Source organism: Felis catus, chromosome D1 (assembly GCF_018350175.1).
Source record: "Felis catus isolate Fca126 chromosome D1, F.catus_Fca126_mat1.0, whole genome shotgun sequence".
NCBI lineage: Eukaryota > Metazoa > Chordata > Mammalia > Carnivora > Felidae > Felis > Felis catus.
Genome location: NC_058377.1, coordinates 53,353,906 through 53,376,653, shown reverse-complemented (window position 1 = coordinate 53,376,653; position 22,748 = coordinate 53,353,906). Strand labels below are relative to the sequence as shown.

General features: G+C 49.6%; 1 protein-coding gene and 1 long non-coding RNA gene across 14 annotated transcripts in view; one reads left to right on the top strand and one right to left on the bottom strand.

The window, feature by feature from the left end:
* Positions 1-22,748, bottom strand: part of TENM4 (teneurin transmembrane protein 4) — a 744,941-nt gene that overhangs the window by 408,191 nt on the left and 314,002 nt on the right. The window lies entirely within an intron of this gene.
* Positions 9,760-22,254, top strand: LOC111556513. 5 transcript variants are annotated; one of them, XR_006585772.1, is made up of 6 exons: positions 9,760-10,082; positions 14,163-14,276; positions 16,249-16,289; positions 17,522-17,627; positions 19,519-19,598; positions 19,721-22,254. It is a non-coding gene; the product is annotated as an uncharacterized LOC111556513 (long non-coding RNA). The 5 variants fall into 5 exon arrangements; XR_006585771.1 differs by having other exon boundaries at positions 17,519-17,627; positions 19,724-22,254; XR_006585769.1 differs by having other exon boundaries at positions 19,519-22,254.

Genomic DNA, 22,748 nt, shown 5'->3' with positions numbered 1-22,748 from the left:
TGGGGTGTCAGGTACCAAGCCCTGACCCCTGTGCCAACCAGGGCACTACTTGTTTTTTATCTGATTCACATATTGGGCCTCCATTTAGGATTTCATTTAAGCAATCAGATCCTTGGCCAAAAACAAGTTAGAAAACCAGTGCCTTAAGACATATTCTCAGTTTAGATTGGCCCAAAAGAGTGTTTTATATAGTACTGGCTTATCAGCCTGGCATAACTTGAGTCATCTCTTCTTCCTATTTTCTCATTTTAAAAGTCTATCATAAATGGCTAATTTATTCCTTTACATGTATCTATTGATTATCCGTTATGAGCCAGAAACCATCTCAGGAGCTGGAGATATAGAAAAATACATCTGTTATCCTGTTTGCATCCTTTCTACCCTGCTGGAGCTTCTTCACAGCTTTTGAGGTGATTGTTCTAAGAAGAAAATCAGACTATAATCATGTCCCTGTGCACAACCTTCAATGGTTCCCCATTGCCTAAAGTGTTGCTATTCCGAGTGCAGCCTTGAACTACATACAGATCAGCAGCACCCTGATTTCCAGGAGCTTGTTAGAAATCAGAATCTAAGGCGCCACCTCAGACCTACTCTTATCAGAATCTGAAATCACATCCCCAGGTGATTCATGACTTTGGGATCTGAGACTCATAGGACTATAGGATGTTAACATGGCCCTTCACACCCTGATACCTGTGTCACCTGTACTGTCTCATCTCCACCCTCTTTTCTCAGACATATTATACTCGGTGTCAGACTGCTCAGCCCACCTGTCCTCTCCTGCCTCCAAGCCTTTGTACCCATGGGGCCCTCTGCCTAGAACACTCCTCCCCCCACACTGGCTGCCAGCTATAATTCCTTCCCTTCCCGGAAAGCAGACTCAAATCCTACTGGAGCTTCCTCAGATCCCTTCTCCCCTCCCACCTGCCAGATGACTTCATTGCCCCATTATCCCATCACTTTCCAGCCAACCCAACGTCTGAGCATCTGCTAGAGAGCTCAGTGCTCTGGAATTCGTGTCTGTCATTTAGGTGGATGCCTGTCTCCTTCAAAAGATGAGGAGCCCTGGGGCAAGGGATGGGCCTTTCCTTCTTTATATCCACCCAATCTCTGTGCTGCCAATCAGTGGGGATGCAGACAGGATTCAGAGTCTGCCCTGAGGAGCACCTGTCTGGCGGGGCAGACTGGCTTTCAAAGCTATGAAGGCCAATACGTGTTCTCGATACAGGTTTGTGGCGATGAAGATGGTCACTGAGCTGAGCCATTTTCAAGGCCAATGGATCCAGGTGCCTTTGCTCTTTGGGCAACTGGTCACTGGATCCCCTTCCTCATCTCTCTTCCCATCAGACCTGATCATCATCCCCCAAAGGGGCATGCCTGGAAAGGGATGATCTTCCTCTTTTGTCAGTAAAGCAAGTAATCGGTGGCCAAGTGCTATTATTCCCATCCTGTGCACCAGGGGGCAAGTGAATAAATTAATCAAAGTCCCCAGTGACAGCATGAGGACTAATTAATTAATTAAGGAAATTCATTACTTAATATATCCATGGAACATTTACCGAATGTCCATGTTGTGCCAGGCTATTGAACTAGATATCTGGGACACAAAGATGTGTGACTTCAGCTCCCCGCCCTCAGCTGAGGTCAACCTCTCAGCTCAGAAGAGGCACCTTTGAGAGTCTGGAGGACTGGGGTCTATTGCTTACCGCCCCGCTAAGTCACCCCACTTCTCAGACCTTCATTCTCCTCACCTGTAATATGGGGATTTACAATCCCTGTGTTGTCTTACAAACTTGAGAGGCTCAAACAGAATCACAAATCAAAGTGCTTAGTAAACTGTGAAGTGCTATACCACTGAGGTAGACTACTGCAAGTGGCCAACCCCAGAACCATTCTCCACCCCCTTTCCCAAGCTAAGGCAGCCCAGTTTTGTTTGGGAAATCAACATGCTCAGCCCCAGGCAACATATCATGATTTCGCAAAGGCAATCAAGCCCATTTTCTCTTTGGCAGATGCTCTATTTCCCAGCTTCCCTTACACTAATGATAACCATACGACCCAGTTCTGGCTACCAGACGACAAAGGAAGTCCACTGGCAGAGGAAGCTTCTTTTTTTGTGGGGGGGGAGGTGTTGTAGGGGACACAACCCATCTCCTTCTTATTCTTGTCTTAAACATGGTGGCCATCTTGGGACCATGAAGCGACAGGTATGAGGACCGAACAATCACTTTGTAAGGATGGTGGAGTGGATCCACGTTCCTTTCTCACTTCCTCAGTTCCTGAGGTGCCCACCCCACTCCAGGCCCCATCCTCCTTCTCCTGTGTGGTGGCTACAGCCTCTAACCAGATGCTGTCTGATGATAAACTCTGAGGGTCAAGCTGCTAAGATGGAAAAGTACGGGGAGCTGCTGATACTGCAAACAGGTAGTTATGGTCCTATGTGGAAAGTCTTTGGAGCAAACAAGAGGGGGGCCCCAGCCAGGTGGGAACAGATTAGAAGCAGAAAAAGCTGGGGAAGGGGTTGGAACTATCCCCTTGTCTCTGTTTCATAGGTGCAAATCTCATCTGCACAATTGTCCCAAAGACAGGGGTCATGCTGTCTCCCCTTAGAGCCTCCACGGCTCTGAACTCAATAAACACCAACTCATCACAATGAACATGAGTGTGTCTACTGAATGAGGCACATCTCTTGCCTCATTTAGTTCTATCAAGAGCCCCTATTTTATAGATAAGGACACTGAGAGTGCAGGAGGTGACATGACTTGCCCAGGGTCACATACTTGAATCAAGGCCAGGCCAAGTCAGGTCTTCCTCATGGAAGGCCAGTGCTGTCCAACATGGTGGCCACTAGCCACGCACAGCTGGTTAGATTAAAATTTCAAATTAAAACGGCATAAAATGCAGTTCCTCAGTCACACCAGACACATTTCAAAAGTACAAAAGCCACATGTGGATACAGTGCAGACACAGAACATTCCCATCACGGCAGAAAGGGCTGTGGGAAAGCATGGGTTCAGAAGCTTGGGTTAATCAGAGACTAATCCATAGGTTCCCGCCTGGAGAGGGTACAGGGATCATCCCTGCCCAGTGATCCAAGCATGGGGTCCGGAGGCAGACAGCCTGGATGTTTGGGTTGAGGAAGAAGAAAGGAGGGGAGAGAATGTTCTCTGAGGGCTTACGGTACACTGGTCCCTGGGCAGCGTGCCTTACATCTGCTAGCTCATTTAGCCCTCATGCCAACTCTACACCATGCCGCTTATTAGTCCCGTGTGTCACGTGGAGAAACTGAAGCTCCGGTCTGCGAAAAGACTTGTGTAAGGTCACACACCCGGATCTGACTCCAAACCCAGGCCCGTCTGCCATGCCTCTCTCCTCTAGGGTGCCAGGTTTGAAGGCACTTCCTCCCCTCTTTATTTTCTGAAGGGAAGAGATGAATCTTTTCATCAAAGGAGAACCAAATTCCATTAGTGGTGGGGGTTGGGGGTGGGTGGGCATTGCCCACATAGGCCCAGAGGCAGGCCCCTTCAGGGTAGTTCTGACTGTCTCCCTAGCCTGGGAGGCCAGGTCATAGGGCAAACTCATTTTTTCCTGGGCCTCCCTTCCTAGGCTGGGCTGTTGTTATCAGAGACCTCTGTAAATCAGGCCCCAGTCACCCCTGGAGACTCCAGACCACGGGGGACGAGCTCCTGCTGTAAGAAGATCAAGCTGTTCAGGCTCTCCCAGGGAGCTTGTGGAAGCTTCAAAGGCTGAGGCCTGATTTACGAGACTGCTGGCGGCTCCATGCTGTCCCGGATCAGTCCCTGCACACCAGCTCCAAGCTGTGCAACAGTCCAGGGTTGGGTCAAGAGATCGGAGGCCAGACCCGGCTCAGGGCCGGGCCTGTTCTTTCTTGCACACGTGATGGCTTGGAGTTAGCCGCACCTGGTGGCAGATGTGTCTCTCTCCAAGCTCTGGATCGGCCTGGGCATTGTTGGTCCTGCCCAATAGAAGATGAGGAGACAGGGCGAAAAAGTAGGGCCTGGCCACTCTTGGAAATGGGGTCCAGATGCAGTCAGGAAGCTCAGCCTACAGAAGCTGCCCTATGGCTTGGCTCCAGTCTTCATGGCAACCCTTCCAGGGAGCTGTGCCTCTCCCCTCTTTATAGGAGGAAGCGTAAGTTCAGAGAGGTCGAGTGATGTGCCCAGGTAGTAAGCAGCAGGGCTGGATTTGAACCCAGGTCTGCCATCAAAATCCCTGCTTCTTGTAGACTGCAGAATGCACAGTGCCCCATGCTTGGCAAGTCTTTCTTGACAATCAAAGAACAACACTCACCACTTATTAATCTCATAGGAAGGATGCATTTCTTTATATTCTCCCAAGCTCTTTCATAAGTTTGCATGAGCGAGAAGAGACTGTCTGATCCATCCCTGGGAAGCGGTAAAATGAAATGAGCCCCCTTGCCAGGGTGGACATCTGGGCCTGCAGCCTGCCAGGAATGCCGTGGGCAGGGTGACTTCCTGAGGTGTCTTCCGGCCTGCAGCCCCTACAGGGACTGGCCTGGCCCTCCTCACGGGAGGGGAGCACACTCCCCACTGCTTACTGAAGCCTATTTCTGCAGTTCCAAACAATCGCACTTCTGCTTGCCAGGCAAACACACCCACCAAGGAGGTGCCAGGACAGCCAGTTTTCACGGTTTCTCTCAGGAACCCGGCAAAGTAAGTATTTTTACCTGATTTGCAGAAGCCCAGAGGGGTTAGTGCCCACAGCTAGTAAGTAGCAGAACTGGGGTCCCGCTGTATTTGCTCCTAGCCCCGTATGCCCCCATCGTAGCATCTAGTCTCTAATGACTGGCCAGTGTTGGTTCGCCCTGTGAAGGTCTAAGATGTGCCCCACGACCTGCTGCCTCTGCTTCTCTGCCAGCTGGTGACTCACATCAGGGTAGATGTCACAAGCATGGATTCTACAGTCAGAGCCTGGGTCTAGATCCCAACATGGCTTCTTACCAGCTGTGTGACTTTCTAGAAGCAACTCGACCTCTCTGAGTCTGCTTCCTCTTCTGCAAAATCGGGATGCTGCCCGTGTGTCTCAGGGGCCTGTTGTGATGAGAACCAGCCGCAGGAAGCATGTAGCACGACACCAGCTTTTGCTAAGCGGTGGACAGACGTTGCCTGTCACCATCGCTTTGCTTCCTCTGATGGGCAGTATGGGGCCGACACTGAGTCCACAGTCAATGAAGAAGGCCTGCTGTTTAACATGGAGATATACCCGGATGATGCACTGCCAAAGCGTTGGGTAAAACCGCTGTTGTTACGAGGGAAATTTCCAGATGGAGCTCATCAACACAATCAGTCCAAGAGCCCAGGCCTCCAGGGAGTCCCCTCTACCCGCCCCCCAGTTTGCAGCTCCCTTGCCTGCAAGGCCCACCCGAACCAGGAAAGCGCCGACTCTCCCCTTCCCCTCCATGTGCTTCAGACCTCCCCTGTGATCTTTTTTTCAGGACAGCAAAGCAGCTGTCTGGACGACACCCAGGGCAGCCATTCCTTGGGAAGTGCAACCTCCCTCCCCCAAGGCTGGGATGCCAGAAGGACAAACCCAGCGGAACATATGGATCCTCAGCCCAGTAAAGTCAACAGCTGGCCCACCGGCTGACTTCTCCGTTCTTCAGAATATTCTGGCAACGAGAAGACACAGTCTCAGCAACTTATAGAAAATTTCCCAGGATATCCCAGCCTCTAGGGGAATACTTGTTCCTTTCTCACACATTTAAACCCCTCTTCTTGGAAGAACAATTATTCCAAGATGCACACACACACATTTTTAATTTGTTCCTGTGTGTGATTAAGTAAAATTTCATTGATAAATCTAATAATAGCAATAACTAACATTTCCATATATGCCAAGTGAAAAGTACCTATGAGAGTTGTCATCTCATGTAGTCCTCACAACATCACTTGAGATGGGGCCCTATTATCTGCATTTTACAGATGAGGGAACCACAAAGGTGGGCTGGCGGGGGCAGAGCAGGCTGCTCATCGGCGGTGCTGATCTGAAGACCCCAGAGCCCAGGATCCCACTCCCTTCCCAATGCCTCCTCCCTGCACTGTGCTGACGGGGTGAACCAGCTACAGAGGTTTTCGATCCTCAGGTATGTTTTTGTTTTTTTTTTTTTTCCTTTGGGCCTGTAAGGTTGACAAAGACAGGTTCTTTTTCACCACTGGAGTCCGTGACCCTGGAGGTTCAGGAAGGAACCCAGGGTTGTTCGTGCACTTTCTAACATGAACCACCCGCCAGCTTTCCGGGGCAGCTCAGCCCCTGCCAGGCATCCCGTCCCCTGGGCCTGGCGCCCGGGAACCAAGCCTCAGAGTTCAGCTCATTCCCTCCAGCACAGACATTTGGAAACTGACATTTCCCACATTTTCCCCGCACAAAAGGCAGGTTGTATTTTTGTCCTCTTCAAAATATGCTAAAGGAATTTCTTGTTCCTCCTGAACTTTCTCCAAAAATAAATAGAAAAAGGGAACGCCATTTTGCCCTGTAAGCTGAGAAGAGAAAAATCAACACTTGGGGTGGCATTTCCAAGATGATACAGGAGACTGAATATGCGGCTGGCTCTGTCTCAACACCGTTTGGCAACCTCGGGGATACAGTACACAGTATTTCTCACCCCAAAATTCCTCATCGGGTTTACGTGCACCTGCTCCTTTTTTCTTTGAAACCAGATCTGAAACAGGTAAGAGGCCTTCATAAATGAACACTGCCTGGATGGGACATCTGCGTTAACAGACCAACCACACCCACATAAAACATAAAAATATACAGGTAATTTAGTGAAACAAACAAGACAGGGGCTCAAGATAAACTAAACTGGTAGCATAAAGGTTGGGCCCAAGGAGAGGAAGGGAAGTATTCATCCCATAGCCCCTGCAAAGAGCTGAGCGTAATTTTCATGGTGCAGGGATTATTCTCAACTCACGGAATCGCCCGTCCTCAGGATGGTCTGTCCAGACCCCTGTGTCTGCACCTTCAAAAGCCTCCATGTGAGTCTCCTGTGTCTCCTCCGCCCCACTTCCCAGCTCCGTGGGAATCATCTTTCACAAACACTGTTTGATCAACTCTCACCCGGCTTCTCTTGTCCTCAAAGCCAACCCCCTAGCTCTGCCCCCAGGACCCTTCTCCCAACCAGGCCCCTTGCTCCTGGCAGCCTCCTCCCTCACCTCTGCTCATCACTCCCCTGGAATGTGCTTCAAGCAAGGCACCTGGCTGTGTGCTGTGCTCCACTCAGGACAGTCAGAGACTCCCCAGGTAGGAATCAGGGGGCTCGGCTACCATCCACTCCCACCCATTCTCCCAGGAGGCGGGGAAAGCCGGACAGATGCTTGACAGAGAAGCATCTCACACTTGTTCCCACCCCTCCAGGAAGGAGGGCCTCACCACTCCCACAAGGAAGAGGAGCAGAAAGGGGTCAAGGCCGACAGATGGAAGTCTGCATCCGTCCCCATCTTCCCCAGTTCCAGCTGTGCCATGCTGGGCAAGTGACAGGCCCTCTCTGGGCTCAGACCTTCCAAGTCCTACCTCAGAGCCATTGAAAACATCATGAACATCATCCTCGTTATCTCAAGACAATGTCAGTGTGAAAAGAACATGGTGTTGGTTGTAGCTAGAAAGACCCAGGTTCTAATTCCAGCTTCTGAACTTGGGGAAATGAGTGAACTTCTCTGAACTTCACTTTCCCCAGATGTAACATGGGGATATAAACTCCCTCCAAGGGTGACTGTCTGGACCGAATAAGATGAAACCTGTAAGAAAGGCTTTATAAACTGTTTAATTGGTACGAATGTATGCATTTACTCTGCTGAGCTAAAGACTGCCTCCTGGTAATTCACCCTGTGGCTGCAGGTGCCTCAGACATCACACAGCAATGTTCCAGTCTTGCCATTGGGGCCCCTGGGCCTTCCCGCCTCCTGTATGAGCAGCTTCATTCATCCCTCAGCCATTCCTGGGGCAGGGCAGGGGGTGTCTATGGTGTGCTTCTGGCAGCACCCGGGCTCCCCTCCTGGTGGGTCTGCATTTGAGAACGTGCTGCTGGGATTTTCTTCTTTGGGGATATAGCCCCAGTGCCTTTGCACCAGCCCTCCTCTCCTTTGCAAGGCCTCCCTGAAGTCTCCTTGTGGAGTAACCCATCTCACAGGTCATGCCCTTTGACTTGTCATGCCTCATGCCATGAATTTAAGATCTGCAGACACTTAAGTCATAGACTTGGTGTCCTCTCTGCCTGTGTGACCCTGAACTGGTCATTCCCTCTCCCACAGGACCTTGCTCCCCTGGAAGGAGAATGAAGGGATGGACAATGGCATCATTGGACCTATGAATTGGAACTATTACATGCAGATTTTTACCAATTGAATTTAACTTTAATTCCTCATCTACTTTCCCCTTTAACTTTTTATCAGAGCTTTCCAGGGATTTAGAAAGGACCTGGACTAGAGTCCTTCACAGTTGACAGCCTGTGCATCTATGTGCTCTTTAAGGTTGGGGCTGGGTCCTTGGAGACCTTTTTAATCCTTATGTCAAGCTCAAACGGGCAAAGGCCATTGTTGTTTCCCACATATCTGACAGACAACACAGACAAGCCTGCGACCACAACTTGGCTCCTGTCACTCTGTACCCTTGTATCTGCCTAATGAACACCTGTACTGCAACCCTCACGGGCACCCATATGGGTTTTAATGATTACAGAGCACTCTGGTTCTTATGCGTGTGTGCGGCCATTTGCTGCCCCCAGGAGACACTGTCCACAGAATTTTAGCAGCAGTAAAGGGCCACCGGGTTGACCACTTTCATACCAGGGCCGATGTTAGTCCCTTTGGCAACCTTTACTTGGTTCTTTCAGATGGAGCAGGGAGAATGCCACTTGCCTCCTTTCCACCAGTTTCCCTGTCTGTAAAATGGGGGTGGGGGCTTCTGCGCACATCAAATTAACATCACCAGTGTGACAGAACAGCATCTATAGCACACAGTAAGCACTTAGTTTTGCACTTTTCACAACTCTGTCAAAAACCAAAAAACCAAAAAACCAAAAACCTCATCACCCTTAGCTCCCTGCCCCCTCCTACACATCAGTGACATCTGGTGGCAGATCAGGGCAACCACAGGTGTGGGTACCCGAAGCTCCAGACCCTTCAGGAGCCTAGCCCCTCTCCTTTCAGGGATCGCAGGGATCACAGCAGTGTTGGCCAGGATGTCTGAGGATGCACGCACTTCCAGATTTACCATCTAACTTCATCCCCACTCCAGCCTTTACAGGTGAATAGGTTAGTAACAGTAATGAAGGGAGGATCAGAGCCAGTGGTGGAACATGGACAAGACAGTAAATTGCTTGAGATCAGGGAGTTTCCCACCATACCCCTACACCTATGACACTGCTTGGGACACAGTAAGTGTTCAGTAAATATTTGTAGAAGGAACGACAATTTTAGAAAACTCTAGACCACGCAAGTCCCTTTCCAGTTCAGAAGTCCACGTGGCGAAGGGGCTTGCTCCAGGGGACACAGTGACAATACCACTCCCATGAACAGGTTTAACAGGATGCGCTCCCCATTTCCTCCCCAGGGGTGTGCACGAGTTCCCAGCCCTCCACTCTCCTTAACTGGAAAGGGATTCTGCCTGGGGCCTCGGTCCCTCTTCTCCAGGCCCCTTCCCACTCCCAGGAAAGGTCACGGCAGACAGGTGCATGGCAAGGCTCAAGGACTGAAACGCAAGAGGCATGCAGGTGGTGGCTTGGGGGCGGGGGGGTATTTTGCTGAGAGAGGGCTGAAAAGCGGTCCCGGTCTACGTTATGAACTTAACATTAATTTGTGTGTTGCAACCTAATCCCCATTGTGGTGTTATCAGGAGGCGGGGCTCTTGGAAGGTGATGAGGTCACGAGGGTGGGGCCTCACAAAGGGGAACTGTGCCCTTATAAGGGACCCCACAGGGCCGCCTTGCCCTTTCAGCCATGTGAGGTCACAGTGAAAAATACATCTATGAACCACAAAGGGGGCTCTCACCAGACAATGGATCTGCCAGAAGGTTTTGATCTTGGACTCCCAGCTTCCCCAGAACTGTGAGAAATAAATTTCTGTTGCTTATAAGTCACCCAGTTCATGGTATTTTGCTAGTCGCCCACGCTGACTAAGACAAGGAAAAGCAAGAGAATGAGTGCAGGAGAACAGTTACCTGAAATGAGAGATTGGGGTGGGGGCCCCACAGGCCTTCAAAGATAGTATCATGTTCTGTTTCTTTTCTTTTCTTTTTTTCAACTTTTTTTTTTTTATTTTTGGGACAGAGACAGAGCATGAACGGGGGAGGGGCAGAGAGAGGGGGAGACACAGAATCGGAAACAGGCTCCAGGCTCTGAGCCATCAGCCCAGAGCCTGACGCGGGGCTCGAACTCACGGACCGCGAGATCGTGAACTGGCTGAAGTCGGACGCTTAACCGACTGCGCCACCCAGGCGCCCCTCATGTTCTGTTTCTTAAGCTAGCTGGTAGGGAGGGAACACGAGAATTTATCATTATTCTTTAAATTGTACACATTTGTGGGGCGCCTAGGGGCTCAGTCTGTTAAGTGTCCGACTTGGGCTCAGGTCATGATCTTGTGGTTCATGGGTTTGAGCCCTGCATCGGGCTCTGCGTTGACAGCTCAGAGCCCGGAGCCTACTTCGGATCCTCTGTCTCCCTCTCTCTGCCCCTGCCCCGCTCTCATGCACGCTCACGCACGCACACTCTCTCTCTCAAAAATAAATAAACATTGAAAACACGTGTTAATTGTACACATGTGTTATAAATACTTGTCACTATGAAAGAGTATAATTATGGAAAGACTTCATAGAAATCTTTTAAAAGAGACATTGAAGCTGATGTCTGTAAGTGCAGGAGAGGGGGACACAGAAAAAGCAGATTTCAACAAGTTTTCCTATGGATTTGGTGTCTCCTACAACATCTAAGGAATGTAAGTGGAAGTCTCAAACTACTCTGAAAGCATTTCTATTTATTGGACAGTGTCTTGACCTCGGCATACCCCAGGGCTGGCACACAGGGTCACGGCTTTACAACCCTTGTGTTAACTTGACTTTGAAACCTACTGACAAGGCCGAGAGGCTCTTGAGCAATGGAAGCGGAATTTAAGAAGCAGCTGCATCCCATAGCGCTGAGTAATCCTGAACAGGTGCCTTCGCTTCTCTGGGCTCCTTGTATTACGTGGATCAACGATATTCGTCGCCTCACCTCCCTTCCAGGGCTGGTGTGAGGATTAAATGAGAACATGCAAATGAAGGTGCTTTGTAAAGCAGAAAACACAGCGTGACTGTAGGATGACTATTACCGTAACTACTCCTGGCAGAAAAGTACTCTAAAAATGACATAAAGTGCCCCCCAAAATGTGAGGCATTTGTATTATGACTGGGCATAACTTTCAGCCAAGGTTTTCTGGAACGGAATCAAGTTCTCATACTACTCCAGCCAAAACAGGTGGAAAGTACAGTTAGCAGCTGTCTTCCAGATCCACAAGATTTACGATGAGAGGCCGCACAGCACCATGGCTACGGACCGACTCCATGCCCGACTGTGTGTGTTCATATCCCAACACCATCACTGACTTGTGGGACAAAGTATGACCTTGGGCAAACTTCGTCACCTCTCTAAAACTCAGTCAGCTCTCTCGTGTGTCCAATGGGGAAAATAATAGCTACTTCACACAGCTCTTAGGAGGATTAAATGAGTTAGTACGTAAAGTGCTTTTGAAACAGTGCCTCGTATAGAGTAAACCCAATATTAGCATGATATAGCTTTCACGTCCTGAGGGGGAAAGCTAACCAGAAAGAAATAGGCAACAGTTGCAGTCATCAATTGGAAAGCTGGGCTAGACACTTGGAAGGACATTCTGGCGAAGCTGCATAGTGTTCATCATGGAATTTGGAGGATCTGCAGTTAGCATCCTCTTGGCCAACTGTGGGCTGGTGAGATGGAGACCTTTACAGCAAGCCGAGGCTCCAACACTTCAAAATTACAAGCGGTAGGACCCTGGGTCCAGTAGGAGCCAGAGCTGAGCTAGCTAAAGGCTTGGAAAATGCTGACACATGATCTACAGCCTTGTCCCCTCGGTGGACCTGTATGTGAATCTGGGGGGTGTCATGAGGGCTCAAGAAACAACACATGGGAAGCACAACACATGATGGTGCCTGGCAGACAGAAAGCATCGTGGTCATTGCTACTTCTTTTGTCTGTCCATCTGTCCATCCACCCCTCCTCAAGTGATCATTCTATGGCAGTACCGTCCGCGAGAAATTTCTGTCACGATACACGTTCTATATCTGCATTCATTGTCCCTACATACGACTAGCTACACGTGGCTGTGGAGCACTGGAAATGTGACCAGTGTGGCTGAGGAACTGAGGTTTTATTTATGTTTTATTTTTAAGTTTATTTATTTATGTTGAGAGGGAGAGAGAGAACAAGTGGGGGAGGGGCAGAGAGAGGGAGACAGAGGATCCGAAGCGGGTTCTGCACTGACAAACCGTGAGATCATGACCTGAGCTGAAGTCTGATCCTTAACTGACTGAGCCACCCAGGCACCCCCCGAGGAACTGAGTTTACATTAATTTAACTTTTTTTTTCAGGTGTTCTCATAGCTTTTAAAAGAGCTATTTAATTTCAATTAATTTAAATAGCTACCTGTGACCGGTGGCTACTATACTGGACAACATAGCACGTAGCCATGTCATTTCTTGGCTTAAAATCTTTCCAGGTCTCCAATGCCTTTGACGTACCGTCAAGGCCCAGCATAATCTCCAGATGAGGGGTGTCCTCTGTGCACATCCTGTCCTGCAGCCACCATTCCACACAATTCCCTGCATACACTGGCTCGTGCCTGTGTCCTTCCACTCTGAACACTCTTCCTGCCTTGTCTGCCTTGGAAGCTCTTCCAGAAGCTTGACCTACCCAAGCACAGATTGAGGCTACCACCTCTGGCTCCCCCAGCCTCCAGGGCCTCTCCTCGCCCTGGCATTTACCAAATAGGGTTATACTTGCCTGGTTACAGGCCTGTCTCCCTTTCTGGTTGCTCCCCAAGGATGGACCAAGGCCGTGTTGTAAGCATTTCGGTCCCCTGGTCCCCTGCACCAGGCTTGGCCACGGCTGGTGCTCTGGGAGCATAGAGATCCATGAAACACAGTGCATCCTCATGGTCCCCCGACACCCCCCTTTAGGAGGAAGCACTGACTTCCACCGAGGTCCTTCCATTTCCCAAGACTGGTCCTTTTAGTATTATGGCCACATTATCACTGTGTTTCGTCAGTCCGAAGACGCCAGCAATTGTAAGAATCATCGTCAATTCAGCAACAGCCTCTTTGAGAAGAGAAAATAAAACGCAATGTGTAAATGACACATTGATTGCAATGACAATCACAATTTCCGCGCTCAGAAATGTCAAAATGTAAAGGAGGAAAACGGCCTCAGGGAAGGTAAGGCCCATGAGCTGGCCTCGAGGGCTACGTCCTTCTAGAGAATCAGTCAATGGTGGCACATGGAAGGCACTTTCCACAGCTCCTTGCTTTCTTGTTCCAACTGCTCTCTGACTGGTCCCCAGAAGAGGAGCATTCACATGTGTCCTATGAGTTTTTGAATGGATCAAATAGGTATCTGAATAACATTTTTTATCTGATTATAGAAATAAATACATGACTATTGCACAACATTCTTTTTCATCTCAGGGCCTTTGCACTGGCTGTTTCTTCTTCCTAGAACACTCTTATCCTGGATTTCTCCTGGTGTCTCTCTCTCATTTGTCAGGTGTCATTTAAGTGGCCCCTTTAGGGGCACCTGGTGGCTCAGCCGGTTAAGTGTCCGACTTCAGCTCAGGTCATGATCTCACAGTCTGTGGGTTCGAGCCCTGCGTCGGGCTCTGTGCTGACAGTTCGGAGCCTGCTTCGGATTCTGTGTCTCCCCCTCTCTCTCTCTCTGCCCCTTCCCTGCTTGTGCTCTCTCTCACTCTCCCTTGCGAAAACAAATAAAGTTAAAAAAACTTAAAAAATAAAATAAAATAAATGGTCCCTCTCTAGGGCCTCCTTCCCTTGCCAGCCCAGCCGATGTTGGTCTTTCCTCCCGAGTCAGTGTCTCTCAAATTAATGATCTTGTTTTTCTTCCCAGCCTTTATCAGCATTTGGAACTAGTTGTGTATTTTTTATTCTTTGTCTCTTCCCGACAAGACTGTAAGCTTCTCCAAAGCAAGGACTCTTCATAGCAGGGACTCAAGAAATTTTTGTGAGTAGCCGAAAATACGAAAAAAAAAAACCCATAAAGAAAATAATAGATTCCTCATGTCCCCACTAATGGGAGAGAATTGCAACTAACATCCAGTACATGGCAATCCCTCCAGGCCTTTCTGCGTGTGTGTGTGTGTGTGTGTGTGTGTGTGCTCACACACATCACTTCATTTTTTCTTAAGATGCAACCTCTTTATATTACTTTGTAATCTTCTTGTCCCCCCGCCCCCCCCCCCACCGCCATTTACTACATCATAAATATCTTTCACAACTATCTACTTAGCTGGCTGTCTCAGTTTTTAGGGAGGGTCCACTGCTTCCTTGCATAGAGTAACCCCCCTTTGCTTATCCAGCCCCTACAAGTGGCATTTAGGTGGTTCCAGTCCTCCAGGGCTGCGAAGGAGCATCTCCATGCAAATAAATATCTTTGCGTGATTGTCACTCAGGTCCATTAAAGTGCCATTACTGGGTCAGAGGGTGTGTACATTTTACCGGACTTCGGGTAAACAGTCAAAACGGGACACTTTTCAGGTGAGGAATCCTCCTGCGAACAAGAACTTTACAAGGTTCAGAGGGAGTTGAGGAAAAGATAAGAAGCAGGCCCATCTCCCTCACTTGGGCCACTACCACTGTCTAATTGGAGAGATTTATAAAGTCTCCCAGGGACCCAGCACTTGACCCAGAAGCCCTGTGAAGGTCCTAAGTCCTTTCTAATAGCCTCCTGGTGTATCCATTATAGGCTTGATTGTAGCAGGCTTATGCTAGGCCTTCTTTGTGAAAAATGAACTATCTAGGAAGGTCGAACTATCTTGAGAGGTTGTATCTTGAAACATGTAGATATATACATGCAGATGCCAGTGGAGTGCAGTTCATAATTATATTCTGTAATTACCCCTGACTGAACCCACAACTTAATATAGCACAGGTGTGAGCTACCAACTAACCCCAATTTCAGGTCAAAAGGGTGAAATCACTCTTTTCTCCCTCTCAACGTAGTTAATAGCTAGTGTAAAACCAATGAAAATTATTTGGCTTCATTTGGAACTCCATTTGTGTCGCTGCTTCCTTGCAATTCATATCGTCTGTGTCCCCAGACAAATCCAGTCTGACACTGGGTACAATTCTCCCATGTGGAAACTCAGTAACAAAGGATGGCCCCACCCTGTAGGTTTACACCATCAGAATCCAATTCTCCCTGCCCCTCCCAGCTCTGGCCTCAACTGCCTTCACTGCTGTCAGATACCAGTGGTGCTGATCCTTCATATGTAAAGAGCACAGCACAGGCTATGATACACATACTGGATCCTCACAACAGCCTTGGGAGGTTGGCCAAGCAAGGTCATTACAGTAACCCTTATGTCACAAATGGGTCAACGGAGGCTCAGGGCAGGAAAGGACACGTTCATAGAGCAAACAGGAGGCAGGGGAGAGGCTGAATCTATACCTTCTGATTCCTAGTTCAGAAGCTTTTCCATTGTATCAGGGTAGAGCCGGAGGGGCCTGCCAAGTAGCCCAGCCTGGTAAATGCCCATTTCCCCTCTTCTCCCATCTAGCCAGCTTCAGTCTTATGGGGCCCACCTAAAGGAGACCCTAAACTTCACTTTGGCAGATACTGACCTAAACCAGACAGGTAAAGGGCTGATTCTGGGCAGCCCTCTGCACCAGTGAGGTAATCATGCAGCTGGGTGATTGGGAGAACCGGCTCAGGGCTGGGCACACTCTAGTTACTACTAGGAATTCTCTTATTTAATTGGCTTACTTAGCAAAACACAAAGTTGGCAACTTTATACTGGAATTTTACTTTTCCATGAAAATCTGAAAACCACTGATTCACACAACCGCAAACAAGAAGTCACCTTTTTCTTTTCCAATTACCTAGAATTTAGTCACTCTGCTCGTGTTTCAGCTGAGCTCTTTTTTAACCCTCAAGGTAGTTGCATCAAGTAGGAATTATTTTCCCTCTTTTATAGACCAAGAAAAGTTAAATCATCTGCTCCAAGTCACACAGCTCGTAAGTGACAAAGGCAGGAAGCGTAGCTACCTGGAGTAGGAGGAGGGGGAGGAGGAGGAAGAGGAGGAGAGGGAAGAGGGAGAGGAGGAGGAGGGGGAGGAGAGGGAAGAGGGGGAGTTGGAGGGGGGAGGAGAAGGAGGAATGGAAGGAGGAGGAGGAGGGGGAGGAGGAAGAGGAGGGGGGAGGAGGGGAGGAGGAGGGAGAGGAGGGGGAGGAAGAGGGGGGAGCAGGAGGAGGGAGAGGAGAGGGAGGAGGGGGAGGAGAGGGAAGAGGGAGGGGAGGAGGGGGAGGAGAGGGAAGAGGGGGAGGAGGAGGGGGAGGAGGAGGAGGAATGGGAGGAGGGGAAGGAGGAGGAGGGGGAGGAGGAGGAGGAACGGGAGGAGGAGGAGGGGGAGGAGGGAGAGGAGGAGGAGGGGGAGGAGCAGGAGAAGAAGGGGGAGGAGGAGGAGGGGGAAGAGAGGGAAGAGGGGGAGGTGGAGGAGGGGGAGGAGGAGGAGGGGGAGGAGGAGGAGGAGTGGAAGGAGGAGGAGGAGGGGGAGGAGGAGAGGAGGAGGAGGTGGAAGAGGGGGAAAAGGAAGGGGAGGAGGAGGAGGGGGAGGAGGAGGAGGAGGAGCAGGAGGAGGAGGGGGAGGAGGGGGAGGAGGAGGAGGAGGAGGAGAAATTTCCCCAAACATAACAGAGCAAGAATGCATCTGCTCATTCACTCACTCACTCACTCACTCCACTAAACCTTTGCTGAGTACCCGCTGGGGAGGAAGCCAGCCTAACAGAAAGGAGGTGTGTGGGGATGGGCACTCCCAGACTGGGGTCCCGGCTGTGCTCCATGTCAGCGGAGTGAGCAGCCTGGCCACCTGACCTCCCAGAGCCTTGGTGTCTCCAACTGTAATGTGAAAATGACACACTTTCATTGCGGGGTTGCTGTGAGGACCACACAGGACAGCACGTGAGGAGGGGGCCTCACAGCGCCTGGTGTACAGTCATTGCTTGATGGACACCAGTCCCCAGCCTGTCCCTGAAATGAGAGCCATGGCAAGGTCACCACCACTCAAGAGGTAGGGTTGGTGGTGCTCTTTGAGATCGTCCAGCTCAGTTTCCCCACTGTACAGATAGAAAAATTGAGGCTGAGACAGAGACAGTGACTTGTCCAAGGTTGTAGTGCAGGGTAATGGCAGAGATGGGACCAGAACTCCCATCTTCTGATCCCCAACTTCTGCTTCTCTCCTTGGCAGCAGGTTAGGGATTACCTTTCACTGTGGCAGCCAAGTAAACTGGAATGTAAGCAGACTGGCGAGAGATGGAAGCATTAACGATACGTTGTTGCACAGCTTAAAGAAAACAGTAAGTTTTTGACCAACGAGTAAATATCTAAAATATATTTTCTTGATTATCAAACAAGTACACATCATCTACTCTGTGCCCACCAGCACTATGCTAAGGCCTGAAGAAACATGAACTCATTCATTCATCGCTATAATTCTATGAGGAAGTTACTATGATTCCCACCCCTACGTTACAGATGAGGAAGCTGAGGCAGGGAGTGGTTAATCAATTTTCTCAGGGTCCTGCAAACACTAGGTTGCCGGAGCTGGGATTTGATCTTAAGCAGTCTGGCCCCAGAGTCCGTATCATAACCCCCACGCCATGCTGCTTCAGAACAATGACTTGCTTTCGACTATGTCTACAAGAGCGTACATACACATGACTTGACATAGTAATGCTAATCACAATCATAATAGCAATGGCAGGGAAAAGGATACAAATAGACAACTCCCTCTGTGATTCTTTTGGAAAACTTAATAGCGCCCACCCATGCTTCAAGACTAGCCATTCTCCTTATCCCTTTCTCGACGCCCTCTCCACTGCCCATGCCCCTCTTCCAGCTGGAATACTTGTCCTCTCTTGTCTGAATTCAAGCCTTGTCCTTCAACACTCAGCTTGAATGTCGCCAGCTCTGGGAACGTTTCTCAGATGATGTATCCTGTCACAGGGGGTCAACGTTCCCTGGGTCAATGTTAATGGCAGAGTTTGACACTGTATCCCACGATGAGGATGGTAAAGAAGATGATTTTGCTGAAGGAACCCTCCCAGTGGTCTCAGGTCCCTCTCCAAACCAATAAGGCCCCGAAATAAGATCAGCTATTACCTCACTGAGGCATGGATGTGTCCACTTAATGCTTGCAATGCCACAAACATTTATGAAGCGCTTTCTTGGTACATTCAGTAAGTGCTCCAAGACTTTGGGTCAAGTGCTGTCATCCCTGTTTGAGCAAGGGTGAGCCTGGCTTGGGAAAAGTCAGGTGACTTGTCCAAGGTCACAGAACCAACTGAGTGGTAAAGCTGGGTCCTGACACCAGGTTCTCAGATCCCTTCTCCCAGGGAAAGCATTTCATATAACTGTCCTAGTAAAAACGATTCCAGCAAGAATCAGTAGTAGATCTGGGTGGGGTGACGGGGGGGGGGGGAAGGTTTGATAAAGAACAGGATATTCACATAGCCTTGAAGTATCTCCCTATAAAATACTTACTGATTACAAAGGACAATCTGGCAACAGGGGAACTGGAAACCATCTGGGATGGTTAGTTTTATGGGTTCTTGGCTAGGCTGTAGTACCCAGTTCTTCAGTCAAACATTCTGGCTGACAGTGTGCAAGCGTTTTGTGGATGTGGTTAACATCTAGAATCAGTTGGCCTTAAGAAAATAAGGAGATTATCCTCAGCGATGTGGGTGGGCCTCATCCAATCAGTTGAAAGACTTTCAGAACAACCACTGAGGTTTCTCCGAGAACAAAATTCTACCTTGCACATCAAACTGAAGCAGCAACTCCTGCCTGAATTTCCAGAATGCTGGCCTGCCCTGTGGATTTCAGACTTGCCAGCCCTACAGTTGTGCAAGCCAATTCCTTAATAGAAATCTCTCATTTTCTCTCTCTCCATACACACAACACACACACACATATACAACATATATATGTAAATGTCTTAATATATGGATCCATGATTCATTATATATTGTGTATATGTGTGTGTGTGTGAATATACATATATCACTGATATGCCGTCTTAATCATGTGATCAAAATTAATATCACCAATAAGGGGCAAAAGGGCGCCACGTGCTTCCAAATGTTATATCCTCAGAAGGACACATCATGTAGGTGGTATTACTTTGTAATCGGAAAAAGTAAAAATATTAATCACACGATAAATACAACGTCTCTCCTCTTTCCTCAGGTGCTCCCAGGCTGGCAGTGACACTGGCCATTGGGCCCGGTGACCACCATGCACCTGGCCCAGAAATGGGTTCCCACTTGGTGAGTGTGTCCAGAGGAGGATCTGTTCTCCGTCCTCCCTTTGTCCCGGCCTCCCTCCCTGCCCCTCCCCCACCGCGGCCTGGAAAACACTCACAGTTGGTAATTTCCTCCCCGCCACCCAGCAGGCCTGGGATAATTCCACCGTCTCCATTTGACGATGCCGGTGTAGCAGTGACTCACTTTGCACACATCTGTGGATTCCTGTCAGAGCTGGTTATCTGTCTAAGGAGGGATGTTAACATTTATGGCAGTGAGCAGGGACGTGTGACAGTTCAAGAAAGCAAGGTGCCAGCTACCTTTTGGAGCTGCAGGTGGTTTTTATGAAAGCAGAATATTGCCACTTATTATTTATTTCACTTTTTATTTTTAAAATGTGATTAATATAGCTCGCCAATAAATTTGGCCGGGCACAAGTATTTATGAAGCATTCTTGGCAGGCTTGGGGTGACACGGCCTAATTGCTAGGTGGGCAGAGGCAGCCCTGTGAAGTGAGCTGCTCAGCCTGAATGCGAACCAGCCTCATTTTATGGGCTTCCGAGGCGGTGGTTCTCACTGAGCTCCGGGGGAATAATCCCAGGAGGCTCCTAGCCGGGAAAGCAAGGCGAGAGAAGGCTGACAGAGCCTGAGAGGCCGTGGAGAGGGCTCCGGGCAGGTAGGCCAGGGTTCAAAGCCCAGCCCCCCAAGGGAGTGGGATAAGCTGGGCAACCCCTCTAAACCTCTGTTTCCCCACATGTAAAAGGTTTCAAAGGGTTGCTGAGAGGGTTTAATGAGTCCACATTTGGAAAGTGTCCTACAGTGCCTTACAAATAAATAATAGGTACTCAGGAACGTTAAGTTTGATATTTACAAGATGATGGCCTCTCTGGAACAAAGCTTGGTTTTGAACCCTAGCTCTGCCACTATTAGCTGTGTGGCTCTGGGTAATTACTGAGCTCCTCTGTGCCTCAGTTCCTTCAGGCATAAAAGGGGAATAACCAGAGGGCTGCAAAAAGGATTAAATGAGACAATCCATACCTAGCACTCCACCGGTACCTAATATAGCTGCTAAATTGTTGTGACTTCTTCCCTTGCCTTCTGCCTGCCTCCTTCCGTGGTCTGGCCCGAAAGACATTTCCTGCTGGTGAATTCCTACTTCTCCTTTGAAGCCTAGTTGAAATATCACCTCTTCTGTAAAGTCTTCTGTGACCGGTTTAGCAGAAGTAATAACGTCCGCCCTGTCTGCAGACAAGACACTTTGTACATCTCCATGCTGATCACTCTCAGAGCCCTGCGTTATAGGATGGTCCCACCTTCAGGGTAGGATGAGGTTTTATTTGCTGCAAACCTGCTACAGTAGCTGTCCAACCCTCACCAACTCACAGCACACAGAGAAGAGGGTAATATTGGCCTGGCAGTGCCACCTCTAACTACCCGGTACAGAGGAGATCGATAACTGTGTCCCCCTATAACTCGTTTGCAGCACACTGGGAAGCCTGCGTGGCTAAGTTCTGGCCTGGTGCCTAGAGTCCGTGGCCCGGCTCTCAGGGGGTGCTTGGGGAATGTGTGCTGGTGAAGGATGGGTCACGGGGATTGTCTTAGCAGCTGCCACCTCTCCCTGTCAACAGTTTGAGTAGGACCAGGTGGTGACAGTGCTGGATTAGTGGAGGAAAGAGCTGTCCGTTGGGGCTCCTGGATCCCCAAGTTGACGTGGAGACCAGAGACCCTGTCAGGTCTATGAAGCTGTGTGTCTCAGGTGAGTTCCACAGTTCTGGCCAAAGACAGGTTGCCCTGCTTCACAGGCTCCCCATCCCAGAGGATGGGTGGAGTGTGTTGACTTCAGAGGGGTGACACTGAGATCAGGGACAGGGTACCTTGAGACAGGCCCTTTGTCAGCAAAGCACCTGACCCTGCTTTCCCAGGCTATTAAGCTGTGGCCATATTTCCGGGCCTGGGCTGTGAAGGATCTCCCTTCCTCTTTCAGGGCTAAGGCATTCACCAAAACGGGGCCTCCTCAATGTGCCAGGGGCCGTGCTGCACACAGGGGGCACAGAGATGGGTTAGACTGTGGGCCCACCGTCAGGAGCCCACGGTCTAGTGAGGAACTGCCATGGAAACCCAAGTACAATATGGTGCCAGGCACGCCACAAATGCTAAATCCACAGAGGACATGGGTCATATAGAGAAAGGAGGGGTGGAGGAGGAGTGTCAAGGAAGGCGTTGGAGAGGAGACGCAAAGCACTGCCAAAGCACAGCTTGGCAGGAATTTTCTGGATGGAATGAGTGAGAGAGAAGCACGCCAGGCAGAGGGATCACACAATGAGAAGGAGTTATGAAAAATGCCGTCTGTGTGGGGACCTCGAAGTTCATGGTGGAGGGGTAAGGTGTGAGGAGAGAGAGGCAGGGTAGGTGATGAGCCACAGGAGTGTCAACCTATCCCATCCCTTGTGTGAGGTGCAGAGGACCTCCTGCCCTGCATGAACACGCTCTGCCATGAGCAGTAACATCTTTGTGCATTTTTTAAATTTTAATCTTAATTTTTATTTGACAGAGCTCGAGCGAGTGCGCTCGCACATGTGACCAGGGGGGGAGGGGCACAGTGAGAGTGAGAGAGTGAGAGAGAGAGAGAGAGAGAGAGCGAGCGAGCGCATCTCAATCCTCAGCCTCAGCACAGAGCCCCAGTTAGGGGACTCAATCCCACGACCCTGGGGTCATGACCTGAGGTGAAGTCAAGAGCCAGACGCTTAACCAACTGAGCCACCCAGGCACCCCAAGTAGTAACATCTTTGAATGCTTATAGAGGACACATTTACTCACGGGAGTATACCTGTGTCTGTTAATTTGTATATGCTTGTGTGTAAATAATATCAACAACTAAATTCTAGAATATGGGTGGTTAAGCTCTCAGATACAAGGAAACTCTGAGAGAGTCAGGCAGGGTTCAGTGTGGTGGGGGTTTTGGTATGGTGGAGGGTACGGTTAGGGGCACAGGGAGTGCTGTGAAGTCAGAGACACCCACTTTCAGTCTCTATTCTAGGGATACTGCATACGGTTGGGCAGGTTGCTCACTGCTCGAGGACATACAGTTAACAGGGCTGGGCTCCTGTGTTTACTTGGGTAGGGAAGGTGTACCATTTCCTAATTCACACAAAGGGGCTGCCTGGGCTCTTCTGG